Genomic DNA, 16,234 nt, shown 5'->3' on the forward strand with positions numbered 1-16,234 from the left:
CGCTCGGGAAGGTAGCTGAAGTCAGCCTCTTGGTTATGTTTCCATAAGTCATAAAAACACTTAACCGTGGCATTCATATACCTTTCCAAATTGCTGGCGTTGGCTTGTTCAAGCTTCTCGATACCGCCCTCCAAGGTTGTAGTCTCTTGTCTACTCGCAGCCAATTCCTACTCGAGCTTTTTAGCCTCATGATAGTTGATACGATTAGACTCCTTGAAATTGTCTTTTTTCTCAATGGCCTTATCAAGAGCAGTCAGCTTCTCCCTTAGCTCCTCAGTCAATTTGTTCTTCTCCTCGAGCACCGCCTCAAACTGTTCAGTGTATTTTTCTTCAGCAGCTTTGAGTTCGTCAGCGTGCCATTGCTCCAAAGACTTAGACTGCTTGGTAGCAGCGCCCGAGCGGAGCTGACCAGTAGTAAGGGCCAGCATTGCCTACGATCAAAGCATAGGTTAGACTAACTGTAGATTGTAAAAGGGCTGTCTCCACAGAAAAAGTTAACTTACACTGGCAAACTCATTCAATGCACGAGTTAGAATCTGGTCGACGTCCATTATCTCTGTCAAAGCCATCACCTCTCGGTAACGTTCATGCTTCAAAATTAAGGCGACTCTATCTTTGACCGATCTTAAGGCGCGACTCGATATGTCACCCCATGTGGAAGCAGGACCAGCCTGCTGAGTTTAGTCGGTTGGGGCTGGTAGAGACGGTGTCGACCCGGCAGGAGCAGGGGGAGTTTGCTGCTCAAGAGGAGAAGGAGGTGGTGTAACATTGGCTGAGGGTCCATGTTCCAGGGGGCCTGCAGTCCAGGCTTTCTTCGCCTGAGATGTTTTACTGCTTTCCCCGGGATGCCTCTTGCTCGTTTTCTTCTTGCTCGAGGGAGCTTTGGGAGCCTCGGGGGCACTATATATGTCGAACACATTCTCAGACTCCATGTCTGTAAGAGAAGCAAATACACAAACAGTGAGATAGTATAAATGATTGAGTATGTTATGTCAGGAAAAGAAACAAAGAAAATTGTAAGTGAAATACCCGAGCTATTATTACTGGTCGCTATATTATATACTCTACTAGTCTTACACTCACTCTCTGGCATGAAGAAGTCTGAATCTAAATTTGGAGCGTACATAAAATTGCCTTCCCTGTCAAATAAGTGACAGGGAATTGGCAAACTATCTAAGAGCGTGAAATCAGTACTGTTCTCATCCGAAGATTCGTTGAGGGGCTCGAGAGGTTCGATGGCATTCTTTTTTCCCTTTCTCGTTGGGGCGGGGGGAGTAGCAACCCGCGGGGTACTGAAGGGTTACCTAATTGTTACTCTAGTGGCCCTCCTCAGAGGGGGTTATGACACGTCTGGGCGCTGCTCGGGAACCTCTCCGCTAGTTCCACTCCCCGCCGTTGACTCCCTCACATCCTGATGAGGGGCCAAAAGGCCGACCAGTCTCAGATTGGCCTCCATGACCAGCTGTTTGACACTTTTCTCTATGTCGGTCATGCTGGCCAGGAGGGCTGATTGCATCTCCATGTCTGGAGTAGAGTTTGGTCGCAACCATGGGCCTCAAACGCACTAAACTTCTAAGGAAAATGCAGCAAAAATTTGGAAAAAGATTGACGACCAGCGGTACAAAGACTTTACCTCCTTGAGTGAAGGCCAAGTTGTTCGCGACCCTGTCAGTTGTCAAGAAATACTCCAGATGGTACCTCCCCATGTTCGAAATGTAGGCGGTGTCAGTTAGGAAAGTACGACCTGTTTCCTGGTGACAAAAGTGGAAAAACCCTGTGTTTTCTTATTGGGGTTAGATATTTGGTCGAACAGATAGTTGACCTCGTGTGGTATGGGGATGAGCCATTTCTTGTGGCAATAGAGGATATAGAGCACAGCAAACATTCTATATCCGTTGGGAGTTATTTGAAAAGGGGCGACCCTGAATTAATTGGCCACCCCTTGGAAAAAAGGATGAAGAGGCGGGGTAGCTCCTGCCTCAATGTGATACCTCGACCAGGCACTGAAGGCGCCTCCAGGCAAGTTCGCTCGTTGGTCTTGAGTAGGTTGGACTAGTGTCACCCCAGGGAGTCCATATTTTTTTATGTAATTGGCAATCATCCTAATCATTATCCGGCTAACAGATGCGATGTACCATTCAACATTTGGTTGAACAGCATTTTGGGGCGGAGCACGAGTTTGAATGTTTGGGTCCGGAATATTTCCTTCCTGACCACTAGTCAAGGGAATTCTAGCCTGAGCAGCAAGCTGGTTAGAGGGGTTAGAATTTTTCTTTTTCTAGGTCGTGGATTTCACTCTACCCATGGCTGGAAGGTTTGGCTGAGGTCTATTGGGTGGGGTTCGAGGAAAAGGAATTTTTCATATAAGCAATGATGGTTGCTCCTCGTCTTCAAGAAATTAGGCAAGCAATTCATCGTCGATAGGCTTCTCACCTCCCCAAGGTTCTTGCATGAAGAGCTGCGAACAGAGAAAGGGGGAGGTGAGAACGTAAAGCCTAAAAATCTATGTTGAAAGTTAGAATAACGGATCTTGCGTATAAAAGTTAAGCTTTTATACGACCAGCAACATTCTAGCAAAAACACTAAGTTTTATACGAGCAGTTTGAAAAACAGATTGCAAAGCGGAAGTAAAAAGTTTTTCAACTAGCCTAAAAATCGAATTTTTACTTCGATTTTACGCCCTAAATCTACAATCTCGACTACCAAACTAGCTCTTAAATCCTACAAGACGTTGTTTCATCACCCTCTCAAGCATCGGTTAACATTCTCAATTTCCCCAAAATAGTTTTAGTCAGGAACAGTAAAAATTTCCAAGAACTCAGAAATCAGGAATAGAGACTAACAAGTATTGCATGGCATATTAACAATTGAAAGGTTCAAAGAAACGTACTTGTATGAAAGATGGAGTGAAGTTCTGAGGCACTAAGTTGATTCGGTTGAGCAAGAGCTTCATGATCCATCTGAGTTTCTGGGTTTCTAGAAGTATAGCTCCTGGTTCTTCAGTTTCTTGAAGATAAAGTTAAAGTGTAAAAAGTAAAAACTGATTCTGAAGGGTTATTTATATTAGCTGAGGAGCGGTTACCAAGGTAATTATAAAGGGTAACTTTCCAAGGCATGGGGAAGTGTGATAGCCGTCAGACAAGTTATTGGGAAGCCGAAAAGTCTTGATTGGACATGATTGATCACCTTTTTCGACAAAGCATGGGCGGCTCTAACAGATTTTGTGGGATATTCCAAGAGTCAGTTTCCTAAGTTTACTTATTGTTGGTCGCAATAAATAAACTTGGGGGGCAAATGTTTACCCTAAAAATGGCTGCAGATGACGTGACAAGGATTTCTCACACGTTGTTGACACGTGGCAGAAGTGATGCTCGACTATCGACCAGAGGCACATCGTTTCGCCAGGGGTTAATTTTTAGATACGACCAGGTTGGTCGTATAACTTGACTTATTGCCTTCTTAAAATGTAATCTTATAATAATTACGTGGAATATTTCTTCATTATTATCTTGATACGCGATTATTAAGGTAATATAGGGCACGTTGGCATATGTAACCCTCCTTTAGCCTATAAATATACATGAAATAGCTTAAGGAAAGAACTTTTGATTCCTGAATCTTTTTGCTAAGATAGAGAAAAAGAGAGAGCTATAGTGCAATTATCCATCGTTTTGTTGTATTTCTTCCAAGGTTTGTGAAACTCAAGAACCCTAGTTCTTTGATCACTTCTTTGAGATTCAATCTTAATAATAGCACTAAGTGGATGTAGGTCATTACCATCTTTTGGGGCCGAACCACTATAAATCCTTGGTGTTTTCTTCTCTTCCATTAGATCATCTTTCTTACTTGCCGTTTTATCCTTTGTCGTATATTTGACTCCGTGCCGTTGGCCAAATTGGGGGTCAACAAATGGAATTTTCTTAAAATTGTCAGTGGGACTTAAACATTTGTTTGTTTTAGAACTTTGCATAAAACTGATGTTTTCTTTTTAAAAATTTTGGCCCAACTTGCATGCTTTAAGCAAGACCCCACTGAAACCTTTATAATAAGTGGCTTTCTATTATAAACCATTGTTGACAGTAAGAACTCGTCAATGATTAAAGGTTAGAAAACTAAAATCTTTATACTCAGATTAGCTTAGAATCAAATGGAAAAGAACTTGAATCCACAAAGAAACCAGAACTCTCATTGAACAGAAATCATATATCCCTTAAGTGTCTCTCTTACAATTAGTTTTCCTACCCCTTAAACTGAGGGGTTGAGACCTATTTATAGGTGGGCTCTATTGGCCCTTGATACAAACAAGTCCCAGGAGACAGGGATGTACGCAGGTACACTGATAGTGTAGTGGCTCAGGGCGTAGTGGTGTCTGCCCTGACAATGCCAAAGTCGTGGCTCAGGACATAGTACTGTCGGCTCTGGTGTATGGTCGGGGGTGTTCAAGTGGCGCCACTACTATTCATACAAATCCGTACTACCACTACTCCTTGGACAACCGTACACCTCATGTCAGTACACGTGACTTGTACCCGGCCATCCTCATCAATCCCTGTTTGATGCCTAACGTTCATTTGTCCCCTTCACATGAAGGCGAGGCTCAAGACACGGGTAGTGCAACGAGGCTACACCCTCGCATAGCGAGGCTGGCCCTCTTCCCCTGGGTGTAGATGAGGCTCGGCTCAGGATATGGGCGTCGCAACAAGGCCACACCCCCGCACAACGAGGGTGTCTGGCATAGCGAGGCTGGCCTACTTCGACCGCACGGAGGCATGGTGAGGGGACGCGAGGTACGTGTTGGGGCTGCGTCATGACATGGCGCGGGTACCTCGTACGGTGAGGCTTGCAAGATGCCACAAGGTCGCACCCTCGCGTAGCGAGGCTGACCTCGTAGACGCGGCACACGCGAGTGGCCATCCAAGGGCCCTTGCTCAGCGAGGGTGACTCCCTCAACCCAACTCCTCCGATGCCATGTGACTTCCTTGTTCCTTTGTGCATGCAATAAGTGCCCAAGTGGGGTTCTCACCCCCTTATCCCATTGGCATGCATCCCGTAGTCTTCGGGGTGCCTCATGATGAAGAGGTTCACTTGAATGGAATTTACAAGGGAAGAATTCCCATATTTACACTTCCCCCCGAGTCTATAAGTACACTTTTAAGTGTGTTTGTTGACTCTTCCTCTTTCTCTTGCTCGATGTGTACGGCCACCTCGGGTGGACTCATCCTTGGAGCGCCACCCAATGTCGCTTGAAGAAACACAAAGTGAATTTTGAGATTGTGTTGCTCTATAGTGTCCAAATAAACACAAAATCCACCTAATTCTTGAGGGATCCATGACCATCCCTAAGATTGCATAAGAACCAATCATTCTCAATCGCAGATCCCAAGGCCACCCATACTCTTGATCTCCACCATGGCTAGGGGCCTTGACTTTCCTTATTATTATTTGCGGATTACCTATCCTTTCCTTAATCTGATGGTGATAATCTTTCCGGTGCACCTTGATGATGCTTGTAAGGACACGTTAACCCATTGGGCTTTTGGGGTCCTTTTATGTTCTTTGCGCGCGCTTGTTATGTCTTGCGAGAAGCGTCCTTCTCGTCATTATATATAGTACTATTTCTTTAAGGGTCTCTTGTAGGACCATTTTTGGCTAGCCGGCTTAATGGTCGTTCTAGACTTATTGGGAGATTCCTTCCTTACGGCATTACCTCTTGGGGTGTCGGCCTTCAGTTGGAAGTCCTCCTTTTGAACTGTTCTCTTAATGTTCATAAGGGTAGCTAATCCTTTTGAACATAAGAGGTTTTTTTTTTTTTAATTGTGCCTCTTGTCCTACCCCCCAAGTGCTTGGTGAGATTTATTTCAACAGGCACATTAGTCGATGCTCCCGTAAAGAAGAAAAATGACATGTGAAGTTGTGAACATTTTCATTCATAGTAGTTAGATTACAATGATATATATAAAAGGCTTACATCTACTCGGAAGGCTATCTAGGTAGCCTCTTTGATTCTCGTCTACTAAGATAACATAACCTGCAACAAACTCAACACGGCTACTGCTTACACTGGATATGGAAGCCTTACTGGTAGTACTTCCTGAGGTGTTCTGCATTCCACGCTCAAGGTATGACGGTGTCATCCATGCACGCCAGCTTGTAGGTGTTTGGTGGTATGTACTGACCGACTTGGTAGGGCCCTTCCCAGTTCGCCCCAAGCACCCCCACCCCTGGGTTTCACGTGTTGGGGGAGTACTTTTCTTAATACTAGGTCGCCTATTCTGAACGTTCTCTCTCGCACCCTCGAGTTGTAGTATCTTGTTGCCCGCCGCTAGTATACCGCCGCCCTCATTTGCGCCTTTTCCCTTCTTTCTTCTAGCATGTCCAAACATTTGGCCATTGCCGCATGGTTGACATGGCCCTCGTACGCCTGTATCCTGTGCGAGTTAACCTTCATCTCAATCGGGAGGACAGCCTCACATCCATATGCTAAGGAGAACGGGGTCTCTCCAGTGGTAGTGCGTGGAGTGGTCCTGTAGGCCCACAGCACATTTGGTAACTCCTCGACCCAAGCACCTTTCATCTTCTCTAGCTTTGCTTTTAGGTTCTCTTTAGGACTTTGTTAATGGCCTCCACCTGCCCATTGGCCTGTGGATGCACAACGGCTGAGAAGCTTCTCCTTATGCCTCTTTCCCTACAGTATTCTTTGAATGTTCCCCCCCTCAAACTGAGTGTCGTTGTCAGAGATAATCTTGTAGGGCACTCCATTCCTGCAAACAATGAATTTATTCACAAAGGTGGCGATGCGCCTGGCCGTTATCTTCACCAGAGGTTCTGCTTCAACCCACTTAGTGAAGTAATCTACGGCTACCACTGCGTACTTCATGCCACCTCTTCCTGGGGGAAGGGCGCCAATCAGGTCTATTCCCCAAACAGCAAAGGGCTAAGGGCTGGTCATGCTGGTCAATTCGTTCGGGAGTTTTCGGGAGTAGTTCACATGCCTTTGGCAGTTGTCACATTTCTTTGCGAAATCACTTGCATCTCTCTCCATGGAAGGCCAGTAGTACCCTTGCCTCATGGCTTTTCGACCTGTGGATGGTCCACTTGCATGGTTGCCACATTCACCCTCATGTATTTCATACAGCACCATCATCACTTCTTCCTTATCAACACATCATAATAGTGGCACAGAAAACCCCCTCTTGTATAGGATCCCATCTACCAAGGTGTATCGGGCTGCCTTGTAAACTAGCCTTCGAGCCTCCCTTTTGTCTGTTGGCACCATTCCATCCTTCAAGTTGTCTATAATCGGACTGGTCCACGACTCCCTTGGGACGCTGACCATTTGAACGTCTGGATTGACAATGCTTGGTCTTGGTAAGTATTCTATAGGCACTGAATCGAGGGTATCCCCGTCTTTAGTGGAAACCAGCTTCACGAGGGCATCAGCGTGAGTATTCCTCTCTCTTGGGATTCGCTCTATGCTATATTCCACCAATTGTTCCAAATAGCCTCTTACCCTTTCCAAGTATGCAACCATCTTGGGTCCCCTTGATTGGTACTCCCCTTTCACCTAGAATACCACCAACTGTGAGTCACTAAAGATGTATAGATGCGTTACCTTCAGGCCCTGGGCCAACCGCAGTCCTGCTAAAAGCACATCGTATTCTGCCTCATTGTTTGAGGCTTCAAACCCAAACTGTATCACGCAGTACATCCTGTGTCCTTCGGGTCCAGTCATCACGATGCCTGCTCCAGATCCTCCTTCATTGGATGCTCCATCCACGTGCAGGCTCCATTCATCAGAACTTCTTGGCTCCCCTTCTGCGACCGATGGTCCCTCTTCTTCACTTCTTCCTACATTCGGTTGACTAGTGAACTCCACTATGAAGTCTGCAAGCACTTGTCCATTGATGGAAGTTCTCAGGGTATAAGCGATATCGAATTGACTCAACTCAATCGACCATTTCATCAGTCTTCCTGAAGTATCAGGTTTATGCAAGACCTGTCTCAATGGACTATCGGTGAGAACTTCGATCGCATGGGCATGGAAGTAGGGTCTCAATTTCCTCGAAGCCACCACTAGTGCATATGCCAACTTTTCAATCTCAGCGTATCGATTCTCCGCATCCACCAACCGCTTGCTGATATAGTACACGAGTTGTTGACGCTTCTTCTCCCCTTTGACAAGAGCCGCGCTTACAGCATGTTCAGACACTGCCAGGTACACGTATAGATTTTCACCTTTTTCAGGCTTTGCCAACAGGGGTGGCTTCCCCAAGTGCTCCTTCAGCTTGATAAACGCCTCTTCACATTCTTCATCCCAAGCGAACTTTTTGCCCACTTTTAGGATGTTGAAGAAAGGGAGGCACTTGTCAGTTGACCTCGAAATAAATCTATTAAGGGCTGCTACCCTTCCGGTTAGGCATTGCTCCTCCTTCTTATTCTTGGGTGGGCTCATGTCTATCAGGGCCTTTATCTTATCAGGATTAGCCTTGATGCCTCTGGAGTTGACCATGAAACCCAAGAACTTCCCCGAGGATACACCGAAAGTGCACTTGATTGGATTCAGCTTCATTCGATACTTCTTAAGTGTGTCGAACATCTCACCTAGGTCCTTGTTGAGCTCTGCGGCGTTCTTGGTCTTCACCAGCATACCGTCAACATAAACCTCCATATTCCTACCTATCTGGTTAGCGAACATCTTGTTGACCAACCTTTGGTAGGTAACACCCACGTTCTTTAACACAAAGGGCATCACCTTGTAACAGTAGAGTCCTCTATCTGTTATAAACGACGTATGTTCTTCGTCACCTGGGTTCATAGGAATCTAGTTGTACCCGGAGTAGGCATCCATGAAGCTAAGAAATTCATGCCCAGCCGTCGCATCCACTAGCTGATCTATCCTCGGGAGCGGGAAACTATCCTTAGGACAAGCCTTATTCAGGTTTTTGAAGTCAACGCAAGTCCCCCATTTTCCATTTGTTTTTGGGACTAGCACCAGGTTGGATACCCATATAGGGTAAAATAACTCGCGGATGAACCCATTGGCCTTCAGCTTGTCAACCTCTTCCTTCAAGGCCGCGTATCTCTCAGGGTCCAGCGCTCGTCTTTTCTGCCTAACGGGTCTTGCCTCAAGGGAGATATTCAAATGGTGGCACATGACGCTTGGATCTATTCCCACCATATCTTCGTGACTCCACGCGAATACATCTAGGTTATCCTTCAAAATCCTTATCTGCTCCTCCTTCACGTTGCTCTGAAGATTTTTTCCTACCTTCAATTTTCTCAACCGTTCTTCCATTACTTCTACCTCCTCTATCTCCTCCACAGGTTCTGCCCCTGATTCTTCCATGGTCCTGGGGTATAATTCCTACGGGCCTCCTACGGGTGCACGTAGTGCCTCATGTATCACCATGGCCATCGATTCTCGTGGTTTCGTGGATGCGCGGAGGGAGGTATTGTAGCACTCCCTCGCTTCTTTCTGTTCTCCCTTCACACTAGTTACTCCTCCGGGAGTGGAGAACTTGACGACCAAGTGATATATGGAATTTATTGCTTTCAATTCTCTCAGGGATGGTCTCCCCAATACCACATTGAAATTAGACACGCAATCTACAACTACGAAGTTTTCCATGATTGTAGTCTGTCGGGTTGTTCCCCCATGGTGAGTGCCAATTTGATCGTCCCTAGGGGTTGTATCGAGTCCTCCGTGAATCCATATAAGGAAGATTGGCAGGGCTTCAAGTGTCGGATGCCCAGCCCCATCTTCTCTAAGGCGGGGCGATACAGGATATCCACTGAGCTGCCATTGTCCACTAGGACCCGATGCACCCACATATTGGCTAACTGAACTGTCAATACGGTAGGGTCGTTATGGGGGAAATGTACCCGCCCCCCCCCCCCCCCCGCGCATCCTCCTCTGTGAAAGTGATCGAGTCGTTTTCCCCCTTGAAGCTTTTCGGGGGTCGTTGTTCCAAACTCATGACATAGGGTGGCGGACTTCACCTGGCTTCTCTAGCGTACCTATCTCGCCCTTTCCGGGAGTCTCCCCCAAACCCTGGACCTCCGAAAATAGTTCTCACTTCTCCCTGAATCTCTTGAGCTCCTCTTTGTGTCTAAGACATCAATGGTTCGTCCTCTGACTTCGGCCTTTCTCTCCGGACATATCGGCCTAGGTGCCCCCTGCGGATAAGCTCTTTAATTTCTTCTTTCAAATGAATACACTCTGCTGTGGTGTGACCAATATCCTTGTGGTATTGACAATATCTACTGGGGTCCCTCTTGGACCGATCCTTTCTCATTGGTGGGGGCTTCTTGAATGGAACCCGTTTTTCATTGGTGAGGTAGATATGCTCCCTGGTATCCGTCAGGTTTGTAAAGAAAGTATAAGCCGTTTGCCTATGGTCGCTTCCCCATTTGGGTTTTCTATGTGGGTCATCCCTTGACCCTTCGTAGGCCCTCTTCTTCCTCGCTCCATTCGACCCTTCATTAGCTGGGGGCTTTGACTCACACTCTCCCGCCTTTAAGTTCACATGGTCATCCTCCACACGAATGTACTTCTGCGCTCTTTCGTAGAAGTCATCTAGGTCAGTGACTTCCCTTTTGAGCATATTATCCCACAATTTTCTCCCTGGACGCACCCCTGCGGTGATGGCCATTTTTAACTCCCTGCGGGTCAGGCTCCCCACTTTGGCTGCTTCCATGTTAAACATGTGGATGTAACTCTTTAGACTCTCATTTTCTCCCTGTTTTACATTGGCGAGGCTAGTGCCCAGCATTGTATAATCACGCACAGTGTGATGCTGTTGGAAAAATTCATCCGAAAATTGTTGCCAAGACTTGATGGATCCCGGCCGAAGTCTTTTAAACCATTTGTACGCGGGTCCTTTCAACGTGCTACAAAGCAGTGGCATCTATCCCCGCTACTGATCCCCCTTAACTTCATCAAGTCATTGAACGTGTCCAGATGATATTTGGGGCCTGTGCTTCCTTCATACGGGGTCATATGAGGCTCCTTGAATTTGGCTGGGAGTCGGATGGCTTTGATCTCTTTGGTGAAGGGTGATTCATGGTCGAACTCATCCTCGACGGTTTGTCCTCCAAATGCGGTGACAATCTTGCTCCGCAGGCTCCTTATCTCTGTATCGAGGTCTTGCCTCCTCTTCTTCAGGGAGTTTCTCAACATGGATGGGTTGACATCTTCTTTTCCTTTGCCATCCCAGAGGACAGTAAGAGGGGTAGTCCTCTTGTCTGCCCTCCTCTTGTTGAGCTCTTCTCGTAGATCTGAGGGCATCCTCTTCGATGTGACCTCGACGTCATTGTGAGAGCCAACATTGCTCCTTTGCCCGGCCCCTGGGGTGGCCTTGATGGTTCGGAATGCTCATGAGTCTTCACCCTGGGGGTATTACTGGTGGAGAGTCAAGTCCTCCCATCGTCTACCGGAACAGTGGTCTCTGCCCCCTCCTTACCTTTCTCTCTTCTTTTGGGCAGGGTCACGCTTGACTTACCTTGCAATAGGCCATTCAGCACCCCTTGCATATTCTCCAGGGTGGTCTCCAACCTTTGGTTCCTACGGTGCAGTTCACGTATTTCCTCTTCATAGACCCGAGATCTAGAACTCGAGCTCACGGAATGGACTCGGGGATGCTTATCATGTCTTCGCATCGAGGAGCTTGGGTCCTGCCGGCCGAAGTTCGGTACCTGTGGTGGTTTAGGGAGCGGAAACTCGCTGGCGTCCCCCGCTGGTGCGGTGGTCACCCTTGGAGGATTTTCAAATGGCGGGATAGCTGGTGACGGGATCTCCCTACCACCTTCGTGAACTTCAGGATCCTCTGGGGGCTCCACATTCCTGGGGAGAGGAGGATTCTTCATTGAAGCCTTCAGCTAAACTCCATTAAGGTGGACCTCCACCTCTCGTGACTCCCTGAGTCGCTTTAAACATCTCGACATTTCTTCTTGCTGGGATCAAAGGTAGAACAGTAGCTTGGTACTAATGTTCCCACAAACGGCGCCAAACTGTTGACGGTAAGAACTCATCAATGATTAAAGGTTAGAAAAATAAAATCTTTATACTCAGATTAGCTTAGAATCAAATGGAAAAGAACTTGAATCCACAGAAAAAACAAAAACTATCATTGAACAGAAATCATATATCCCTTAAGTGTCTCTCTTACAATCAGTTTTCCAACCCCTTAACCTAAGGGGTTGAGACCTATTTATAGGTGGGCTCTATTGGCCCTTGATACAAACAAGTCCCAGGACACAGGGACGTACGCGGGTACATTGATAGTGTAGTGGCTCAGGGCGTAGTGGTGTCTGCCCTGACAATGCCTGAGTCGTGGCTCAGGACATAGTACTGTCAGCTCTGGTATATGGTCGGGTGTTGCGAAAAATATAGCAATTAAAATACGCAAGTATACGTAGCCGCACAAGTAATATAATGGTAAATGAGTATCGTCTCCACAGGGATTTTAAACTCAATCAATGCAAAATCAACTAAAAACAATTCAAGAAGACAATAACCAATTCAAAGGAATAATGGGTAAATGAATCTGGAATGAAAAGTATATATGCAGAATTAATTAAACTAAAATAATGGAACCAAGAGAAATCAAGTCTGTGAGAAATTTATATGTGAACAAGTGATATGGGTGGTTAATCCCCCTATAATTTCTTTCCAGTTGTATAGCATAAGTTCAGCAATGGCTCAGCAATTACATCAGAGTTAACAGATTTCCAAAAACACCCAGTAAGTTTTTTCCAAAACCCACTATATATTGTCTACAACCCCCTCAACACATTCCTGCATTAAACCAGATTGCAAACAGTCTATTAAGCATCAAATCTTGTGCTATACAAGGCAGCAAAATATCCCTATTTCACCACTAAAATTTACCTACAAATAGGCAAGTTTCTTGCATCAATTAAATGGGTTCAGCTAGCTTAAGTTTTTCCAAACTTAGAACTAGCTCAGTAATTGTTAATTATGGCTAGTAAATAACAATCAATAGCATTAATCACATTTAATTGAACAAAGATACAACTACTTCAACCATGCATCAAAAGATTCATTCATAATATAAGGTTCATAACCACCCAAATCCTTAGAGTATTAGTTCATGTCTGAAATGAAAAGTACAAAACCAGTAGCAAATATAGTATCCATAGAGTTGTTCACAGTTGAAATGGAGAGAAAAACTAATACAAAATTAAAAGGAAGAAGGAAAGAGTAGAATGAATTGATGAGCTCAAGTCCGCCTAAGTGTCTGCCGTGGTCCTCTTCCCTTTTTGGTATTTTCTCACTGTTTTTCTTCAGCTCCTCCTGTACTTTTTTTCTCTCTTACAAAATGGTGATAATAATCTCCTCAGAATAATTGGTACCCTTATGTTGCGGCTGCCCCCTCTTTTTAGGGTACTTTCCTTTACCCTAATAGGAAAGTCAATTCCCACCTTGTCCTCCAAGTGCCACATCACCCAGCTGACTTAAGTTATTAAAATTCTAGCCACATAGGCGCTGATTTCACTCATTAAGTCCAGCTGTCTTCTAGCCACGTCACCTGCCTGATTCCTTGAATTGCTGTGGTGATGCTACAGCATTGAAGCAGCAACACGCCCCTTTCAGAATTCGTTTTTCCCCTTGCTTCCAGCAGTTCCCTTTTACATATTTTGTAAGCTTCCTTTCCTGATTAACACAACACAGTAATTTACATAAAAACACTAAAAAATATTACAATACAAACCTAACTCTTACCCAGACTCACTACCTAGAATAACACACTAAAACTGACAAAATTACATGAAATAAGGACTCATTACTCTTCTTAATTTTGAAAAGCAAGTTCAAAGATTATAAAAATAACTCTAAATCCTAGAGTTATCATCGGGGGTGTTCAAGTGGCACCACTACTCTTCGTACAAGTCTGTACTACCACTACTCCTTGGACGTAGATGTCAGGGCCACACCTCTGTCCCCTTCACAACCGTACACCTCGTGTCAGTACACGTGACTTGTACCCGGCCGTCCTTATCAATCCTGGTTCGATGCCTAACGTTCGTTTGGCGCACCCCTTAAGTGTCGCCAAGTGTTCCTCATGCCTATGCCAAGGAGGCTTCAACCTATATGTATCATGAGAAGCCAAGGCGCTAGGGGTCGAGGATGGCCTATGCCGGTCACATGAAGGTGAGGCTCAAGATACGGGCAGTACAAAGAGGCTGCACCCTCGCATAGCGAGGCTGGCCCTCTTCCCCCAGGTGTAGATGAGGCTTGGCTCGAGATATGGGCGTCGCAACAAGGCCACACCCCCGCACAGCAAGGGTGTCTGGCATAGCGAGGCTGGCCTACTTCGACTGCACGGAGGCATGGTGAGGGGACGCGAGGTACGTGTTGGGGTTGCATCATGACATGGCGCGGGTACCTCGCACGATGAGGCTTGCAAGATGCGGGACACGCAAGTCGTACCAAGGCACGGGACGGGCGAGATGCCACAAGGTCGCACCTTCGCGTAGCGAGGCTGACCTCGTAGACGCAGCACACACGAGTGGCCATCCGAGGGCCCGTGCTCAGCAAGGGTGACTCCCTCAGCCCAACTCCTCCGATGCCATGTGACGTCCTTGTTCCTTTGTGCATGCGATAAGTGCCCAAGTGGGGTTCTCGCCCGCTCATACCATTGGCATGCGTCTTGTAGTCTTCGGGGTGCCTCGTGATGCAGAGGTTCACTTGGATGGAATTTACAAGGGAAGAATTCCCATATTTACAACCATTGAAAATGTGAATGTTTTATTAAGTACTAGTTAAGGGCATTTTACAAATGGTATCAGAGATGGACGTCTATGTTTCCAAGGACCTTCCCCATACATGCTAAAGACGGGAAAATTTCACCTCAACGCGTCGTAAGTATTTGTTCTATATGTTATCGTTTCTTTTCTGCTTTTATTTTTTTTTTAGTTTTGTAATTGCTGTGTGGAAAGTATGTCTCTACTAATTAGGACTTCTAGAAATAAACTTCTCAATGAGCCGAGATGAATGGATATGAGCTCCCTGAAAGATGTTTGTTGAGAATGAAAGTATTAATGGATGAGATGCATCATAGGAAATCACAAGTATGACACTATCAAGTTTAAAGTGAAGTGAAGAATGGATTACGTCAATTATAATATAACTAGACACTATCAAGATCAAAGGACACATATGCTTTGCAACATGATTGTTAATAAAGATATAGGTTAGGGAGCTTACTCCACAACATTATCTTGCGAGGTGATGTTGTTAACTAGATAGATACGTGTAGTAGCAGAGGAGCACACAAGGTGGACACGCCACAACATTTGGTAGCAAACATCAGCAAAAACCTCGATGGAGTGAATGGAGACTAAGGAGGCGGAGAGGCGAGCAAATCCATGATAACATAGTTCAACATAGAGGACAATGTCAAGCTATGAATTGACGCAACAATGAGGATAAGTAATGAGTTTCGACATGACAAAAATAAGACAAAGGTTACTAGCACAGGCTAAGGATTTCCAGGGACAACAAGATAGATAGTAATCCTAAAGATGGATTTGGTGGGACATGGTTAAGAAGACACAGACTTTAGACACCATGACCTAGGCTGACTTTGTACAAGTTTTCAGCAAAAATTACTTTAATGCTATAGTACTAGCAACTAGAGCTAATGAGTTTTTGACACTTACACTAGGTAGTCCTCCAGTCACAAAGTATGCCTAGAAGTTTGACAGACTGGCAAGGTTTACATCTGAAATAGTCTTAACAAAGGTTGTGAGAGTTCAAGGATTCTTAAGGGGACTGAAGCCAATGATTGTCAGGGACATCAAAATGACTAGTACAGAGCTAGTTAGCTATGCGGAGATTCTGGACAAAGCTTTAGACACTGAGTATATGAAGAGTTGTATATGCAAGTACGATGCTGCAAGGAAAGAGGCCAATAAGAGTAAGATCTTTCGAGAGAGTAACAAGAAGAGGCCTAATAAGGACAAAGTAGTGGCACTGACAAAAGGCCCAAGGTCACATCTCCCAATGGAAATCACAACAACCACAACAGTCGCAATAGTGATTAAAACTGTGGGAATCATCGAAGCAATAAAGTTGAGCACCCCAGCTATCCTAAATGCTTGAGATGGCATATGGGAAAATGTTAAGAGGACACCAACAAATGTACAAATGCGGTCAGGGAAGACATGAGAAAATATTGTCCACAATAGAAAGCAGGATGGGATAGTAACA

This window comes from Humulus lupulus, chromosome 3 (assembly GCF_963169125.1).
Source record: "Humulus lupulus chromosome 3, drHumLupu1.1, whole genome shotgun sequence".
Taxonomy (NCBI): domain Eukaryota; kingdom Viridiplantae; phylum Streptophyta; class Magnoliopsida; order Rosales; family Cannabaceae; genus Humulus; species Humulus lupulus.